Source organism: Triticum urartu, chromosome 5A (assembly GCF_056163025.1).
Source record: "Triticum urartu cultivar PI428250 chromosome 5A, HENAU_Tu73, whole genome shotgun sequence".
In the NCBI taxonomy this organism is placed as follows: domain Eukaryota; kingdom Viridiplantae; phylum Streptophyta; class Magnoliopsida; order Poales; family Poaceae; genus Triticum; species Triticum urartu.
This window is the reverse complement of record NC_141877.1, coordinates 530,183,564-530,203,259: the sequence shown is the minus strand read 5'-3', so window position 1 is coordinate 530,203,259 and position 19,696 is coordinate 530,183,564. Positions and strand designations below refer to the sequence as shown.

At 43.7% G+C, this 19,696-nt stretch overlaps 1 long non-coding RNA gene across 1 annotated transcript; it reads left to right on the top strand.

The window, feature by feature from the left end:
* Nucleotides 1-6,514: 6,514 nt before the first annotated feature.
* Nucleotides 6,515-8,117, top strand: LOC125556530 (uncharacterized). The gene is made up of 2 exons (XR_007305119.2): nucleotides 6,515-7,687; nucleotides 7,761-8,117. It is a non-coding gene; the product is annotated as an uncharacterized LOC125556530 (long non-coding RNA).
* Nucleotides 8,118-19,696: the final 11,579 nt, after the last annotated feature.

Sequence of the window (19,696 nt, the reverse complement as noted above, 5' to 3'; positions counted from 1 at the left end):
CGATCGTCATCGAACGTTAAGTGTGCGGACCCTACGGGTTCGAGAACTATGTAGACATGACCGAGACTCATCTCCGGTCAATAACCAATAGCGGAACCTGGATGCTCATATTGGTTTCCACATATTCTATGAAGATCTTTATCGGTCAAACCGCATAACAACATACGTTGTTCCCTTTGTCATCGGTTTGTTACTTCCCGAGATTCGATCGTCAGTATCATTATACCTAGTTCAATCTCGTTACCGGCAAGTCTCTTTACTCGTTCCGTAATGCATCATCCCATAACTAACTCATTAGTCACATTGCTTGCAAGGATTATAGTGATGTGTATTACCTGGAGGGCCCAGAGATACCTCCCCGACAATCGGTGTGACAAATCCTAATCTCGATCTATGCCAACTCAACAAACACCATCGGAGACACTTGTAGAGCATCTTTATAATCACCCGGTTACGTTGTGACGTTTGATAGCACACTAAGTGTTCCTCCGGTATTCGGGAGTTGCATAATCTCATAGTCATAGGAACATGTATAAGTTAAGAAGAAATCAATAGCAATAAACTAAACGATCATAGTGCTAAGCTAATAGATGGGTCAAGTCAATCACATCATAAGAATGATGTGATCCCGTTCATCAAATGACTACTCTTGTCCATGGCTAGGAAACTTAATCATCTTTGATTAACAAGCTAGTCAAGTAGAGGCATACTAGTGACGCTTTGTTTGTCTATGTATTCACACATGTACTAAGTTTCCGGTTAATATAATTCTAGCATGAATAATAAACATTTATCATGATATAAGGAAATATAAATGACAACTTTATTATTGCCTCTAAGGCATATCTCCTTCAGTTCTCCCTCCTTGGGGCATTGTTTTGAAGCAGATTCTTACTGGAGGAGCCGTAAGGTGGAGTGGTATTGCATCTACCTCCTCGAAGACGGCAGGACTCGGCGGTGTGGTGCAGTGGAGTCTCGGCATTGGACGCGGCTTGATGGACGCGTGCAGACTGGTGGCATTGTCTGGCATCGTGGTGGCGTCGACAATAGTTGGTCCTGGCAAGGTCAATGCGAGGATCCCTCCAGAAGATGGGATGGTCAAAGATGGCGGCGCAGGATCCTAGAGCGCGTGCCTGCGGTGCGCGCTGTGGGTCTGCTAGACCTGTTGGTGCTCTTCGCTCACAGCCGCGGTGACTTCATGAGGCCACCGAATTAGATGGCGTGCGTTGGTGCGGTCAAGGCACATCATCAAGCATGTGTGTGTAGCGACATAAATCGCCAGAAAGGTGGCTTTGGATTCATCCTTGTATTTATTTTGCCATGTTGCATAATTTAATAAAGATGGATGTATACATCATTCGATGCAGTGGCTAGGGGTTATCCACATTTTCGGCAAAAAAGATTGCCGAATATGTTATACACTTCAGTTGTACAAAAGATATTTTAGGATGTAGATAAGAAATATATGCATGCTTGACAAATCCATAGCTGCTAGTTAAGATAAATTTTGAGTAGGTAGCGCATATGGGTTATGGGAATCCAAAAATATCTTGATTAAACCATGGATGTAGGAGGTATAACACGTGAACTTTCTGAAATTAATTAAAAAATATGGCAACGTATAGAAAAGGAACTTATGAATTATATTGTACTTGCCTCTTTTTTGCATGGGACAAAAATGGTAAAAAATGAACAAGGTTTTTCAAGTTCACGTGCTAACATGCCTATACTCATAAAAGATGACAAAATCTTGTGCATGTTGATATTTGTAAACGAACAATGGTGAAGAGGCATTCAATCCCCACCATCATGTAAGGCAACGCAGACAAGTTCTAATGGGAAAATTCCACACTGTTTGATAAGAACATGGCCACTCATCCTATGAGCAGCATATAGCTAAGGAAGTGTGTGCATAACGCTAGCAAAATAAATGTCATGATAAAGTAACGAACCAGGCCTTCGCTCTTGGCTCATCAGTTAGGGTTTCCCCGTCTCTCGCCGGCGGCGTGCCGGTCCGTCTCCTCTCCTATGATCCTTAGATTATGGGGCGTGATGGATCCCGGCCCTTGCGGACAGGAGGGCTCCGTTTTTAGGTGTTTCTTAAAGTTTTGTTATGGTTTGTGCCATATTCAGAAAGACGGGGCAGAGGCGGCTTCTTGAAGATGGAATAAAGTTCTTCCCGCCTAGCTCTCGTCCCGGTGATGTTTCTAACATCGCTGGAGGGCGTGTGGAGGTGTGTCTTCAACGGATCTCATGGCATCCGGCCTGCATTTGTCTTTGATGGATCCTCTTGGATTCAATCTTCGTTCGTCTATGTGTCTGCAGGTTGGATCTTTCCGATCTAGGATCCTCTTCATCACCGGCGGTTGCTGTTCTGCTGTGCTGGTCCTATGGGGCCTTAGCACTACGACTTCCCGACTGACTACTACAACAATGTTTGTCCGGCTCCGATGAGGGAGGGGCGATGACGGCGGTGCGTCTTCGGCTCGCTTCAGTGCTTGTAGTCATCGCTCGGTGGTCTATGGATCTGGATGTAATTTTTAATTCTGATGTTCTTTGTACTACCTTGACAATTGAGGAATAGATTGAAAGTTTTCTTGCAAAAAAATAAATAAATGGCATGACATCTTACATTCTTAAGATGTTGATGCCTATTACTATCAAATTTTTTCAACATGTACACTGTCCACATCAGCAAGTAGGTCCCACGTGTAAACCATTTCTCTCCTCTCAATAGTTAACTCAAGTATAAATCTTCCTATAATAATTACTACCATGCCTCATCCCATCCTGCACGACGCCAAGGCTCCCGAATTCAATGCATCGCTCGCTGCCATGTTGATGGGTGTCACGGAGTCCGTGTTATACGTCGTCGTAGAGGCCGGCGCGTGTGGAGTAGTCCTCCTCTTCTTATCATCGCCGTCCACAGGCGTGTTGAGTTTCCGTTAGGGCCCGACACCTTTGTGGGGAACATCTGAAAAAGAGCAGCCTTCACCTCTTCGACCCCATACTCCTTATCGAGCCTAAAGTTTACCAGTTGCTTCACCTTTACCGTTACACTATCAAGGACCACGTCCGTCCCTGTTGCCCCTTCAGAAGTGTAGAGAGTTTTATAGAAACGGACTATGAGGTTGTGCAGCTCGTGAACATCCGTCACAACGGTTCCATCAGACATCGCAAGTTGTCCTATCTTGTTCTTCTTCCTCTGTCTGCTTCCCCACTAATGATTTTTGTGTTGCAATCCCCTTGAGCCCTTGATCGCTTCTTCCACGTGATCTCTTCCCTATGATTCCAATTAGTGAATTTTGTTAGTAGCGGCGTTATTTCGTCCTGGCCACATGTCACCTGACCATGGGACCCAGCTATCAGTTTTTTTGTCAAACGTCATCTCTAATTGAGTGATAATCCAATGATCCGTAGTTTCTGAAACTGTCAGCACAATAGTGGTGGTTTTTTTAAGAAAAGAAACGAATTCTGGTGGTTTTATGAATTAGGGTCCCAGTCGCATCCACTACTTCTTGAAAGTCATTCATTTGCTTCGTGTCCCTCTTGTCGACCCCAACATCACTCTGATGTAGTACTTCATTGAGATCACCAATCCATAGCAGGGAAGATCTGACTCTGATCTCAGGAACTCAAGAAGTTTCCAAGATATCTCTCTCTCTCTCTCTCGTATTAGTTTCTCCATAGATATTTGTAAACCAGCATTGTTCTTCTCCATCTATTCTAATTTTCATATCAATATGATACTAGGAATAGTGAAGCAATCTCATTGTAACATAATTATTCTAGTACATAGCCAAAGCGCCATTGTGGCCATCACTCCCTATGGCACAACTATTATCAAAGCCCAACCTAAATGCTAGATTATTTATTGTAGTGCTACCTTTGAGTTTCCTATATACATAGCACTTGGGGGCAGTCTTTTGCACTAACATGTGTACCTCTCGAAATATCATGTGTTGCCAATCCCGCAACTGTTCTAACCGAGAATATTGGTGGTCCATATCGGAGCTTGCCAATTTTTCATCAGAGTTCATCTTTTTTAGGGTGAAGTTCCATGTTTTGGTTTCTTCCTATCCCTACACCTCACATATTGAGGTGGGAGAGGAGGGCATGCAACCCGTCACCAGATTGCCCTTCCTTGGTAGCCGCCGCTTCTTGCATGTTCTTCTCTCGGTGACATCATGATCCTTAACATTAGCATGCACATTTTATGTACCAAGGTCCAGCTTCATTGCAACACTTTCCTTGTCCTTCTCTTCACCTACTGGAGTTGACGTATTCTTTAATGGGCTAGTCGATGAGTCATCCAACTCGTACTCCCCATCTTCATCCAAGCTTGTCATTCCCTGCCTTGCACGGTATGTTTCATGTGCCAGTCGAGCCACCACCACGGTCCCAACCTCACGCACCCTTGAATGGCATGCCCCTGGTCAGAGCAACAAAACCACCTCGACTAGCACGCCAATCACTAGAAATGACCTTCTTATTGGTTACCGCCATCATATAGTCCTCATACTCTATATCATCTGGCCCATGAACCTCGTCTTAGGTTATGACCAAGGATAATTCCCTGGTCCACTTCGGCCGGCCACGATGACAACGACGCTTGTTGGCGTCGGTTTTCTTCTTGGAGTTGTCGTTCGGGTATGCCTTACTTCTTCCTACCTCACCGCTTCTCAGGTGAAAACACTAACTGCAGTTGGCGACGATGATGCTCAAGGTGTCTCCCTGAGAGCTTTGTGATAGTGGGTACCATTTGGGTTCGTTGGCAAATGCAGATGTTGTGCCTCTTTTCCTCCAGAGGGTATCTGCTCCAAGGGAAGCCCTAGATCTAGGTCTCCTGGGTCGGATGATGACGGTGACTCTGGTGTCGTTCTCCCTCCTGGGGGCATTGTTTTGGATCAGATTCTTACTGGAGGGGCCGTAAGGTGGAGTGGTATTGCATCTACCTCCTCGAAGACGGCGGGTCTCGGTGGCGTGGCGCAGTGGAGTCTTGGCATTGGACGCGGCTTGATGGACGCGTGCAGACTGATGGCGTTGTCTGGCATCGTGGTGGTGTCGACAATAGTTGGTCCTGGCGAGGTCAATGCGAGGATCCCTCCAGAAGATGGGACGGTCGAAGATGGCGGCGCAGGATCCTAGAGCGTGTGCCTGCGGTGCGCGCTGTGGGTCTGCTAGACCGATTGGTGCTCTTCGCTCGCAGCCGCGGTGACTTCATGAGGCCACCAAATTAGATGGTGTGCGTTGGTGCGGTCAAGGCACATCGTCAAGCATGCATGTGTAGCGACATAAATCGCCAGATAGGTGGCTTTGGATTCATCCTTGTATTTATTTTGCCCTGTTGCATAATTTAATAAAGATGGATGTATACATCGTTTGATGCAGAGGATAGGGATTATCCACATTTTCGGAAAAAATAAAGCCGAATATGTTATACACTTCAGTTGTACAAAAGATATTCTAGGATGTAGATAAGAAATATATGCATGCTTGACAAACCCATAGCTGCTAGTTAAGATAAATTTTGAGTAGGTAGCGCGTATGGGTTAAGGGAATCCAAAAATATGTTGATTAAACCGTGGATGTAGGATTATAACACGTGAACTTTCTGAAATTAATTAAAAATATGGCAATGTATAGAAAAGAAACTTATGAATTATATTGTACTTGCCTCTTTTTGCATTGGACAAAAATGGTAAAAAAGTGAACAAGGTTTCTCAAGTTCACGTGCTAACATGCCCTATACTCATAAAAGATGACAAAATCTTGTGCATGTTGATATTTGTAAACGAACAGTGGTGCTCTTCGACTATCTGTAATTGTAAAACACCTAATACGATTCTTCAGCACTTGATACTGGTGGTCATGGTCTTCTTCTCTTACTGTTGCGAGACTTGGTTTTAGTTAGTAATCTTGAGATCAGGTGTACTCGTGGATTGCTTAGATGGAGGACCACTGTTGGTTTTGTACTTAGATGCGATTGTGAATCATGTATGGTTTAATTCAGATTCATGTGGTATTTTTCCTAAATTTGTGCCTGCCTGAACATTATTACTATTAAACTATGAATAATGATTTTTGCAACTGTAGGAGAATTTCTTTGCCGCATCACAAGAAAAACAATTTGAAACAGAAAAGTGTACTGAACCTTCTAATTATTGTATGAACTTGCTTCACTTAATTTAAGAAGTACACATACTACTAGCATTTGCATCACACCGGGCAGCCTATTATCGAGAGATCTGACTTCATCAGGATTGCGGGTTCGTGACTTAATCCTGATTGGGTATGCTGGCGCCCGTACAGGATTGACGCGCCCTATATGCGGCGACCCGCGGCTACTCCTCCCAGCCCCGGATATGCTCTTCCACCACCTGTGACCCGCAGCTCTAATGATCCACGACAAGGGATGACGACCAACTCGGCTGCCCCTCCCCCGTGCAGCTCCCTCTGAGGCTGCAGCAGCCTTCGCACGAGGCCACTATGGCGCCACCTATGCTGTCCTGAAGTTCCCTCAGATTCGACAGTTTCAGTTTCATCAGTTTCGTCAGATTTAGTTTCATCAGATTCAGAAAATTCAGTTCATCAGTTTCATCAAAGTTTCAGTTGTCAGTTAATTTGTCGGGCACGTTGGCACTCGTGCACGTCGTCCGCTTCCTCACATCACTCGCTCACATAGCCCACCTGCCGATCCAAACAACAGCTTGGTCAGGGATCGTACTGGACCAGACGGTGTCCACCATGACCTGAAGGCGATGCTCGAGTCCAAGTGCGTGTAAGTTACACCAGCCTTTGATTTATATATCCACCGTCCACTGATCAGTGACCTGAAAAGGTTGGGCGCTCTGAGCTAGCACATAAGCTGATTGATGAGATGGATTGAAATGCTTTTGATTTGTTAGGCCGTCAATATTCCAAACTGAAGTCCAAGGAAGAACGATCAGGAACAGCAGGTAAGAAGTCCATGAGTTAGTTGTCTTACAGGCATGCACGTGCACAAGGTGCTGATACATAGTTGCAGATTTCCAATGGATGCTGGTATTGTCGGCTGACATCTCCGGGGCTGTACATCATGATGGTTACCAAGACACGACAATGATCTCAATGCTACAAACCTGAATGGAATACCATAACTGCAGACCTGATCACAATGCTACAGACTTGAATGAAATACCATGATTGCAGGCCTTTGCTGATTTGCGTTTTCCATTGATCTTCAATGCACTAAAGAATAGTGAAATCTTGCCATCTGATTCATTTTGCAGGCTATGCTTTTAACTCAATGAAAATGTGCATTGTTAGTTGACCTTATTGTCTGTTTGTAGCTAATTGGGAGACAAACATGGGCAATGAGCAGCTTTTTTGATGACAGTGCAATCAAGGACTCACATATTCACTGATGAATCTACCTCTATTTGGTACTGTGTATATACCTAAAAATAGTAGCATCGGCTTTGCATATTTATTTTCTGAATCAGCAACACTGTATTAGGGTCTTCATCGGCAATGTACATAGTGATGCTTAACTGCCGGTTTGAATTATTGGATGCATCTGTTGTGAGACATTCATGTGTTGTCATAGTGACTTGCCTGCGCTCATTGTTGATCGCTAAGAAGTGAGTTGGTCCAGAGATTGCAGCTGCGATGGAGCTCAGCAGGACAACTAGACATGCACAGCTTGGTATTAGTCTTATCTAAAATTTTACATATAAGTTTTTTCCTAGATTCAAGTACATTATATCATTATTTTGCAGGTGTGATCCACAGAGGAGATCACATTTCCAGTCCAGTCATAAATTATTATAATTATTTTACTCATGTTCATACTAAATTTGAAACGGGTCAATCCACAAGCTTCTGATCCTTGGTTCATTTTTTAACTATATCCATGTGTTCTATCAAGGATCATTTTGGCGCATATGGAAAAGACAAGCAATTTTGTTACCAGAATTATCATATTTGTAAGGTCAATCACCCATGGGTTCTGCACTTCACTAGAAATAATTTGTACCCTTGACCTGATAAGTTGTTGTTGTTGTATTATGAATTATTCATAGTATGAGACCAAATTTATTGTTTTAGTTTCATACAATTTTTTGTTCTTTGATAAATGGAGATTGTCATTGTCTTCCCTTTGCATGCCAGAATTTAGCGGTTCATTGTAACAGTTATTTGGCTTGATATTTATCTGTTTAGATGCGTGGGTTCAAGGATATTAATATCCCGTTGCAACGCCTCCCTGGGTGGCAACGTTCTGATGTTGCCGTGCCATGCAGTCGGATGTTTTGAGTTCGGTGTTTAGGTGGACAGGGTAACTAGCACTTTCTTCGTAGCGAAACATGGGGGTTGTGCTTGCATATATATTTCTTAGAAAAATTGAGTGCATGCTAAAAAAAATCTCTCCCGTTGCAACGCACGGGCATTTGTGCTAGTTAAGATAAATTTTGAGTAGGTAGCGCGTAGGGGTTAAGGGAATCCAAAAATATGTTGATTAAACCGTGGATGTAGGATTATAACACGTGAAATTTCTGAAATTAATTAAAAATATGGCAATGTATAGAAAAGAAACTTATGAATTATATTGTACTTGCCTCTTTTTTGCATGGGACAAAAATGGTAAAAAAATGAACAAGGTTTCTCAAGTTCACGTGCTAACATGCCCTATACTCATAAAAGATGACAAAATCTTGTGCATGTTGATATTTGTAAACGAACAGTGGTGAAGAGGCATTCAATCCCCTCCATCATCTAAGGCAAGGCAGACAAGTTCTAATAGGAAAATTCCACACTGTTTGATAAGAACATGGCCACTCATCCTGTGAGCAGCAAATGGCTAAGCAAGTGTGTGCATAACGCTAGCAAAATAAATGGCATGATAAAGTTACGAACCAGGCCTTCGCTCTTGGCTCCTCAGTTAGGGTTTCCACGTCTCTCGCCGGCGGCGCACCGGTGCGTCTCCTCTCCTATGGTCCTTAGATAATGGGGGCACGATGGATCCCGGCCCTTGTTGGAGGAGGGTTTCGTTTTTAGGTGTTTCTTGGAGTTTTATTATGGTTTGTGCCATGCTCAGGAAGACGGGGTGGAGGGCGTGTGGAGGTGTGTCTCCAGCGGATCTCGTGGCATCCGGTCTGCATTTTTCTTTGATGGATCCTCTTGGATTCGGTCTTCGTTCGTCTATGTTTCTGCAGCTTGGATCTTTCCGATCTAGGATCCTCTTCATCGACGGCGGTTGCTGTTCTGCTGTGCTGGTCCTATAGGGCCTTAGCATGACGACTTCCCGACTGACTACTACAACAATGTTTGTCCGGCTCCGATGAGGGAGGGGCGATGACGATGGTGCGCCGTCGGCTCGCTCCAGTGCTTGTAGTCATCGCTAGGTGGTCTACGGACCTGGATGTAATTTTTACTTCTGATGTTTTTTATACTACCTTGACAATTGATAAATAGATTGAAGGTTTTCTCGCAAAATAAATAAATAAATGGCATGACATCTTACATTCTTAAGAAGTTAATGCCTATTACTATCATTTTTTTCAACATGTACACCGTCCACATCAGCAAATAGGTCCCACGTGTAAACCATTTCTCTCCTCTCAATAATTAACTCAAGTAAAAATCTTCCTATAATAATTACTATCATGCCTCATCCCATCCTGCACGACGCCAAGGCTCCCGAATCCAACGCATCGCTCGCTGCCATGTAGATGGGTGTCACGGAGTCCGTGTTATACGTCGTCGTAGAGGCCGGCGCGTGTGGAGTAGTCCGCCTCTTCTTATCATCACCATCCACAGGCGCCTCTACCCTAACGCCTTCCGCCAAGCTAGGACACACAAGTGAGCTCATATTTTCAATCTATTATTTCCACTATGTTGCCGATTACTGGGGCAAGCTGCCTTCTCCCCAGCTATGTAACATTTGATTCGTTTGGCCATTTTGATTTTGCAGTTTGGTTGATTCGACTATAAGAAGAAGGCAGGATCGATATGTGGATTCACAAGGGATGTCGTTGTACGGTTGTCTAGTGATAACAGTGGTGCATTTTGTACTAATCAAAAGGAAATAAAAAACAATAACGTATATGATGTGATTAAGACCACTAAGATTCTCGAGATCTTTTTGTAGTTTGTGAAGGAAATATGCCCTAGAGGCAATAATAAAGTTATTATTTATTTCCTTATTTCATGATAAATGTTTATTATTTATGCTGGAATTGTATTAACCGGAAACATAATACATGTGTGAATATATAAACAAACAGAGTGTCATTAGTATGCCTCTACTTGACTAGCTCGTTAATCAAAGATGGTTATGTTTCCTAACCATGAACAAAGAGTTGTTATTTGATTAACGAGATCACATCATTAGTTGAATGATCTGATTGACATGACCCATTCCATTAGCTTAGCACCCGATCGTTTAGTATGTTGCTATTGCTTTCTTCATGACTTATACATGTTCCTATGACTATGAGATTATGCAACTCCCGTTTGCCAGAGGAACACTTTGTGTGCTACCAAACGTCACAACGTAACTGGGTGATTATAAAGGAGCTCTACAGGTGTCTCCAAAGGTACATGTTGGGTTGGCGTATTTCGAGATTAGGATTTGTCACTCCGATTGTCGGAGAGGTATCTCTGGGCCCTCTCGGTAATGCACATCACATAAGCCTTGCAAGCATTACAACTAATATGTTAGTTGAGAGATGATGTATTACGGAACGAGTAAAGAGACTTGCCGGTAACGAGATTGAACTAGGTATTGGATACCGATGATCGAATCTCGGGCAAGTAATATACCGATGACAAAGGGAACAACGTATGTTGTTATGCGGTCTGACCGATAAAGATCTTCGTAGAATATGTAGGATCCAATATGGGCATCCAGGTCCCGCTATTGGTTATTGACCGGAGACGTGTCTCGGTCATGTCTACATTGTTCTCGAACCGTAGGGTCCGCACGCTTAAAGTTTCGATGACAGTTATATTATGAGTTTATGGTTTTTGATGTACCGAAGTTAGTTCGGAGTCCCGGATGTGATCACGGACATGACGAGGAGTCTCGAAATGGTCGAGACATAAAGATTGATATATTGGACGGCTACATTTGGACACCGAAAGTGTTCCGGGTGATTTCGGAGAAAACCGGAGTGCCGGAGGGGTTACCGGAACCCCCCGGGGAAGTATTGGGCCTTAGTGGGCCCGAGGGGAGAGAGAGGGCTGCAGCCCAGGAGGTGGCGCCCCCCCCCCCATGGGGAGTCCGAATTGGACTAGGAGGGGGGCGCGGCCCCCCTTTCCCTCTCCCTCTCCCTCTCTTTCCTTCCCCCTCTCTCTTCCTAGTTGGACTAGGAAAGGGGAGTCCTACTCCCACTAGGAGGAGGACTCCCCCCTCCCTTTGGCGCACCCCATAGGGCCGGCCGGCCTCCCCCCTTGCTCCTTTATATACGGGGGCAGGGGCACCCTAGAACACACAAGTTGATCTTCGTGATCGTTCCTTAGCCGTGTGCGGTGCCCCCCTCCACCATATTCCACCTCGGTCATATCGTTGCAGTGCTTAGGCGAAGCCCTGCGCCGGTAGAACATCATCATTGTCACCACGCCGTCGTGCTGACGGAACTCCTCCCCGAAGCTTTGCTGGATCGGAGCTCGGGGTACGTCATCGAGCTGAACGTGTGCCAAGAACTCGGAGGTGCCGGAGTAACGGTGCTTGGATCGGTTGAACCGGGAAGACGTACGACTACTTCCTCTACGTTGCGTCAACGCTTCCTCTTCGGTCTACGAGGGTATGTAGACAACACTCTCCCCTCTCGTTGCTATGCATCACCATGATCTTGTGTGTGCGTAGGAAAATTTTTGAAATTACTGCGTTCCCCAACAGTGGTATCAGAGCCTAGGTTTTATGGTTTGATGTTATATGCACGAGTAGAACACAAGTGAGTTGTGGGCGATATAAGTCATACTGCTTACCAGCATGTCATACTTTGGTTCAGCGGTATTGTTGGACGAAGCGGCCCGGACCGACATTACGCGTACGCTTACGCGAGACCGGTTCTCCCGACGTGCTTTGCACAGAGGTGGCTTGCGGGTGACAGTTTCTCCAACTTTAGTTGAACCGAGTGTGGCTACGCCCGGTCCTTGCGAAGGTTAAAACAGCACCAACTTGACAAACTATCGTTGTGGTTTTGATGCGTAGGTAAGATTGATTCTTGCTTAAGCCCGTAGCAGCCACGTAAAACTTGCAACAACAAAGTAGAGGACGTCTAACTTGTTTTTGCAGGGCATGTTGTGATGTGATATGGTCAAGACATGATGCTAAATTTTATTGTATGAGATGATCATGTTTTGTAACCGAGTTATTGGCAACTGGCAGGAGCCATATGGTTGTCGCTTTATTGTATGCAATGCAATCGCCCTGTAATGCTTTACTTTATCACTAAGCGGTAGCGATAGTCGTAGAAGCATAAGATTGGCGAGACGACAACGATGCTACGATGGAGATCAAGGTATCGCGCCGGTGACGATGGTGATCATGACGGTGCTTCGGAGATGGAGATCACAAGCACAAGATGATGATGGCCATATCATATCACTTATATTGATTGCATGTGATGTTTATCTTTTTATGCATCTTATCTTGCTTTGATTGACGGTAGCATTATAAGATGATCTCTCACTAATTATCAAGAAGTGTTCTCCCTGAGTATGCACCGTTGCCAAAGTTCGTCGTTCCCAGACACCACGTGATGATCGGGTGTGATAAGCTCTACGTCCATCTACAACGGGTGCAAGCCAGTTTTGCACACGCAGAATACTCGGGTTATACTTGACGAGCCTAGCATATGCAGATATGGCCTCGGAACACAGAGACCAAAAGGTCGAGCGTGAATCATGTAGTAGATATGATCAACATAATGATGTTCACCATTGAAGACTAATCCATCTCACGTGATGATCGGTTATGGTTTAGTTGATTTGGATCACGTGATCACTTAGAAGATTAGAGGGATGTCTATCTAAGTGGGAGTTCTTAAGTAATATGATTAATTGAACTTAAATTTATCATGAACTTAGTCCCTGATAGTATCTTGCTTGTTTATGTTGATTGTAGATAGATGGCCCGTGCTGTTGTTCTGTTGAATTTTAATGCGTTCCTTGAGAAAGCAAAGTTGAAAGATGATGGTAGCAATTACACGGACTGGGTCCGTAATTTGAGGATTATCCTCATTGCTGCACAGAAGAATTACGTCCTGGAAGCACCGCTAGGTGCCAGGCCTGCTGCTGGAGCAACACCAGATGTTATGAACGTCTGGCAGAGCAAAGCTGATGACTACTCGATAGTTCAGTGTGCCATGCTTTACGGCTTAGAATCGGGACTTCAACGACGTTTTGAACGTCATGGAGCATATGAGATGTTCCAGGACTTGAAGTTAATATTTCAAGCAAATGCCCGGATTGAGAGATATGAAGTCTCCAATAAGTTCTATAGCTGCAAGATGGAGGAGAATAGTTCTGTCAGTGAGCATATACTCAAAATGTCTGGGTATAATAATCACTTGATTCAATTGGGAGTTAATCTTCCAGATGATTGCGTCATAGATAGAATTCTCCAATCACTGCCACCAAGCTACAAGAGCTTCGTGATGAACTATAATATGCAAGGGATGAATAAGACTATTCTCGAGCTCTTCGCAATGCTGAAAGCTGTGGAGGTAGAAATCAAAAAAGAGCATCAAGTGTTGATGGTCAACAAGACCACTAGTTTCAAGAAAAAGGGCAAAGGGAAGAAGAAGGGGAACTTCAAGAAGAACAGCAAGCAAGTTGCTGCTCAAGAGAAGAAACCCAAGTCTAGACCTAAGCCTGAAACTGAGTGTTTCTACTGCAAGCAGACTGGTCACTGGAAGCGGAACTGCCCCAAGTATTTGGCGGATAAGAAGGATGGCAAGGTGAACAAAAGTGTATGTGATATACATGTTATTGATGTGTACCTTACTAATGGTCACAATAGCACCTGGGTATTTGATACTGGTTCTGTTGCTAATATTTGCAACTCGAAACAGGGACTACGGATTAAGCAAACACTGGCAAAGGACGAGGTGACGATGCGCGTGGGAAATGGTTCCAAAGTCGATGTGATCGCGGTCGGCACGCTACCTCTACATCTACCTTCGGGATTAGTATTAGACCTAAATAATTGTTATTTGGTGCCAGCGTTGAGCATGAACATTATATCTGGATCTTGTTTGATGCGAGACGGTTATTCATTTAAATCAGAGAATAATGGTTGTTCTATTTATATGAGTAATATCTTTTATGGTCATGCACCTTTGAAGAGTGGTCTATTTTTGATGAATCTCGATAGTAGTGATACACATATTCATAATGTTGAAGCAAAAAGATGCAGAGTTGATAATGATAGTGCAACTTATTTGTGGCACTGCCATTTAGGTCATATCGGTGTAAAGCGCATGAAGAAACTCCATACTGATGGACTTTTGGAACCACTTGATTATGAATCAATTGGTACTTGCGAACCGTGCCTCGTGGGCAAGATGACTAAAACGACGTTCTCCGGTACTATGGAGAGAGCAACAGATTTATTGGAAATCATACATACAGATGTATGTGGTTCGATGAACGTTGAGGCTCGTGGCGGATATCGTTATTTTCTCACCTTCACAGATGATTTAAGCAGATATGGGTATATCTACTTAATGAAACATAAGTCTGAAACATTTGAAAAGTTCAAAGAATTTCAGAGTGAAGTTGAAAATCATCGTAACAAGAAAAAAAAGTTTCTATGATCTGATCATGGAGGAGAATATTTGAGTTACGAGTTTGGTGTACATTTGAAACAATGTGGAATAGTTTCGCAACTCATGCCACCCGGAACACCACAGCGTAATGGTGTGTCCGAACGTCGTAATCATACTTTACTAGATATGGTGCGATCTATGATGTCTCTTACTGATTTACCGCTATCGTTTTGGGGTTATGCTTTAGAGACGGCCGCATTCACGTTAAATAGGGCACCATCGAAATCCGTTGAGACGACGCCTTATGAACTATGGTTTGGCAAGAAACCAAAGTTGTCATTTCTTAAAGTTTGGGGCTGCGATGCTTATGTGAAAAAACTTCAACCTGATAAGCTCGAACCCAAATCGGAGAAATGTGTCTTCATAGGATACCCAAAGGAGACTGTTGGGTACACCTTCTATCACAGATCCGAAGGCAAGGCATTCATTGCTAAGAATGGATCCTTTCTAGAGAAGGAGTTTCTCTCGAAAGAAGTGAGTGGGAGGAAAGTAGAAATTGACGAGGTAACTGTACCTGCTCCCTTATTGGAAAGTAGTGCATCACAGAAAACTGTTTCAGTGACACCTACACCAGTTAGTGAGGAAGCTAATGATGATGATCATGAAACTTTAGAACAAGATACTACTGAACCTCGTAGATCAACCAGATTGAGATCCGCGCCAGAGTGGTACGGTAATACTGTTCTGGAAGTCATGCTACTAGATCATGATGAACCTACGAACTATGAAGAAGCGATGGTGAGCCCAGATTCCGCAAAATGGCTTGAAGCCATGAAATCTGAGATGGGATCCATGTATGAGAACAAAGTGTGGACTTTGGTTGACTTGCCTGATGGTCGGCAAGCAATTGAGAATAAATGGATCTTCAAGAAGAAGACTGACGCTGACGGTAATGTTACTGTCTACAAAGCTCGATTTGTCGCAAAAGGTTTTCGACAAGTTCAAGGGATTGACTACGATGAGACCTTCTCACCCGTAGCGATGCTTAAGTCTGTCCGAATCATGTTAGCAATTGCTGCATTTTATGATTATGAAATTTGGCAAATGGATGTAAAAAACTGCATTCCTGAATGGATTTCTGGAAGAAGAGTTGTATATGATGCAACCAGAAGGTTTTATCGATCCAAAGGGAGCTAACAAAGTGTGCAAGCTCCGGTGATCCATTTATGGACTGGTGCAAGCCTCTCGGAGTTGGAATAAACGCTTTGATAGTGTGAACAAAGCATTTGGTTTTATACAGACTTTTGGAGAAGCCTGTATTTACAAGAAAGTGAGTGGGAGCTCTGTAGCATTTCTGATATTATATGTGGATGACATATTACTAATCGGAAATAATATAGAATTTCTGGATGGCATAAAAGGATACTTGAATAAGAGTTTTTCAATGAAAGACCTCGGTAAAGCTGCTTACATATTAGGCATTAAGATCTATAGAGATAGATCAAGACGCTTAATTGGACTTTCACAAAGCACATACCTTGACAAAGTTTTGAAGAAGTTCAAAATGGATCAAGCAAAGAAAGGGTTCTTGCCTGTGTTACAAGGTGTGAAATTGAGTAAGACTCAATGCCCGACCACTACAGAAGATAGAGAGAAAATGAAAGATGTTCCCTATGCTTCAGCCATAGGCTCTATCATGTATGCAATGCTGTGTACCAGACCTGATGTGTGCCTTGCCATAAGTCTAGCAGGGAGGTACCAAAGTGATCCAGGAGTAGATCACTGGACAGTGGTCAAGAACATCCTGAAATACCTGAAAAGGACTAAGGATATGTTTCTCATATATGGAGGTGACAAAGAGCTCATCGTAAAAGGTTACGTTGATGCAAGCTTTGACACTGATCCGGACGATTCTAAATCGCAAACCGGATACGTGTTTACATTAAACTGTGGAGTTGTAAGTTGGTGCAGTTCTAAACAAAGTGTCGTGGCGGGATCTACATGTGAAGCGGAGTACATAGCTGCTTCGGAAGCAGCAAATGAAGGAGTCTGGATGAAGGAGTTCATATCTGATCTAGGTGTCATACCTAGTGCATCGGGTGCAATGAAAATCTTTTGTCACAATACTGGTGCAATTGCCTTGGCAAAGGAATCCAGATTTCACAAGAGAACCAAACACATTAAGAGACGCTTCAATTCCATCCGGGATCTAGTCCAGGTGGGAGACATAGAGATTTGCAAGATACATACGGATCTGAATGTAGCAGACCCGTTGACTAAGCCTCTTCCACGAGCAAAACATGATCAGCACCAAGACTCCATGGTGTTAGAATCATTACTATGTAATCTAGTTTATTGACTCTAGTGCAAGTGGGAGACTGAACGAAATATGCCCTAGAGGCAATAATAAAGTTATTATTTATTTCCTTATTTCATGATAAATGTTTATTATTCATGCTGGAATTGTATTAACCGGTAACATAATACATGTGTGAATATATAAACAAACAGAGTGTCACTAGTATGCCTCTACTTGACTAGCTCGTTAATCAAAGATGGTTATGTTTCCTAACCATGAACAAAGAGTTGTTATTTGATTAACGAGATCACATCATTAGTTGAATGATCTGATTGACATGACCCATTCCATTAGCTTAGCACCCGATCGTTTAGTATGTTGCTATTGCTTTCTTCATGACTTATACATGTTCCTATGACTATGAGATTATGCAACTCCCGTTTGCCGGAGGAACACTTTGTGTGCTACCAAACGTCACAACGTAACTGGGTGATTATAAAGGAGCTCTACAGGTGTCTCCAAAGGTACATGTTGGGTTGGCGTATTTCGAGATTAGGATTTGTCACTCCGATTGTCGGAGAGGTATCTCTGGGCCCTCTCGGTAATGCACATCACATAAGCCTTGCAAGCATTACAACTAATATGTTAGTTGAGAGATGATGTATTACGGAACGAGTAAAGAGACTTGCCGGTAATGAGATTGAACTAGGTATTGGATACCGATGATCGAATCTCGGGCAAGTAATATACCGATGACAAAGGGAACAACGTATGTTGTTATGCGGTCTGACCGATAAAGATCTTTGTAGAATATGTAGGAGACAATATGGGCATCCAGGTCCCGCTATTGGTTATTGACCGGAGACGTGTCTCGGTCATGTCTACATTGTTCTCGAACCGTAGGGTCCGCACGCTTAATGTTTCGATGACAGTTATATTATGAGTTTATGGTTTTTGATGTACCGAAGTTAGTTCAGAGTCCCGGATGTGATCACGAACATGACGAGGAGTCTCTAAATGGTCGAGACATAAAGATTGATATATTGGACGGCTACATTTGGACACCGGAAGTGTTCCGGGTGATTTCGGAGAAAACCAGAGTGCCGGAGGGGTTACCGGAACCCCCCGGGGAAGTATTGGGCCTTAGTGGGCCTGAGGGGAGAGAGAGGGCTGCAGCCCAGGAGGTGGCGCCCCCCCATGGGGAGTCCGAATTGGACTAGGAGGGGGGGCGCGGCCCCCCTTTCCCTCTCCCTCTCCCTCTCTTTCCTTCCCCCTCTCTCTTCCTAGTTGGACTAGGAAAGGGGAGTCCTACTCCCACTAGGAGGAGGACTCCCCCCTTCCTTTGGCGCACCCCATACGGCCGGCCGGCCTCCCCCCTTGCTCCTTTATATACGGGGGCAGGGGGGCACCCTAGAACACACAAGTTGATCTTCGTGATCGTTCCTTAGCCGTGTGCGGTGCCCCCCTCCACCATATTCCCCCTCGGTCATATCATTGCAGTGCTTAGGTGAAGCCCTGCGCCGGTAGAACATCATCATCGTCACCACGCCATCGTGCTGACGGAACTCCTCCCCGAAGCTTTGCTGGATCGGAGCTCGGGGTGCGTCATCGAGCTGAACGTGTGCCAAGAACTCGGAGGTTCCGGAGTAACGGTGCTTGGATCGGTTGAACCGGGAAGACGTACGACTACTTCCTCTACGTTGCGTCAACGCTTCCGCTTCGGTCTATGAGGGTACGTAGACAACACTCTCCCCTCTCATTGCTATGCATCACCATGATCCTGTGTGTGCGTAGGAAAATTTTTGAAATTACTGCGTTCCCCAACTGTTTGCACAACTAATAAACTACAACAATGAAATTTACGAAGTCACCATAAATTTCAAGATGATATGCCGGCTCAATCTTTCGGAGGTGCTTATAGGGATAAGGTGTGCGTGTGTGCGTTCATAGGGATGAGTGTATGCGCGTGTATATGAGCGCTTGCGTCTATACAGTGTTAAAAAAAACTACAACAATGAAATGGGTCACTATTCTGAATTATTCCTTTTACAAAGTGTTACTATATTGAGTAATTTGGATCTTGACATATTATTCATTTTATATGGCCATTTTAACTATGTTCAAAAACAGACCATGAAGGATGATTCATGTAGGAAGCCAGGAACTATTCCAGCTCTTGGGCTTTCCAATTTATTTTTCTTTTAAATTGTTTAAATCATCTGCGGGTGATGCATGTTATAAAACAAATACAGCAGTCACTGTATGTAAATAAAATTTGGCATATAACTGATTTCAATTGTTATCATCTTCGCAACAACAAAATCTCGCAGCAACGCGCAAGCTGTCACTAGTTTATAGAGTTTGCACCCCACATGAACATAATCAACACATCTAGTCGAGAACAAAGAAATCTCTTAAACCAGCAATGATAAGTAACTGTCAACATATGGTTCATAGTAAGATCCAAATGTCATAGATGTTTCCATAGACTATAGAACCGGTTGTAAAAATTCATAAATATGTCGTATATAGATAGATGGTTTAAACGATCAGCTGCGATGTCGTTTTGAATTATTTATAATGATCTCATATGTTGTAGGAAATATCTTCAATGAGACAAGCTCCATCTCAATAAATTTGA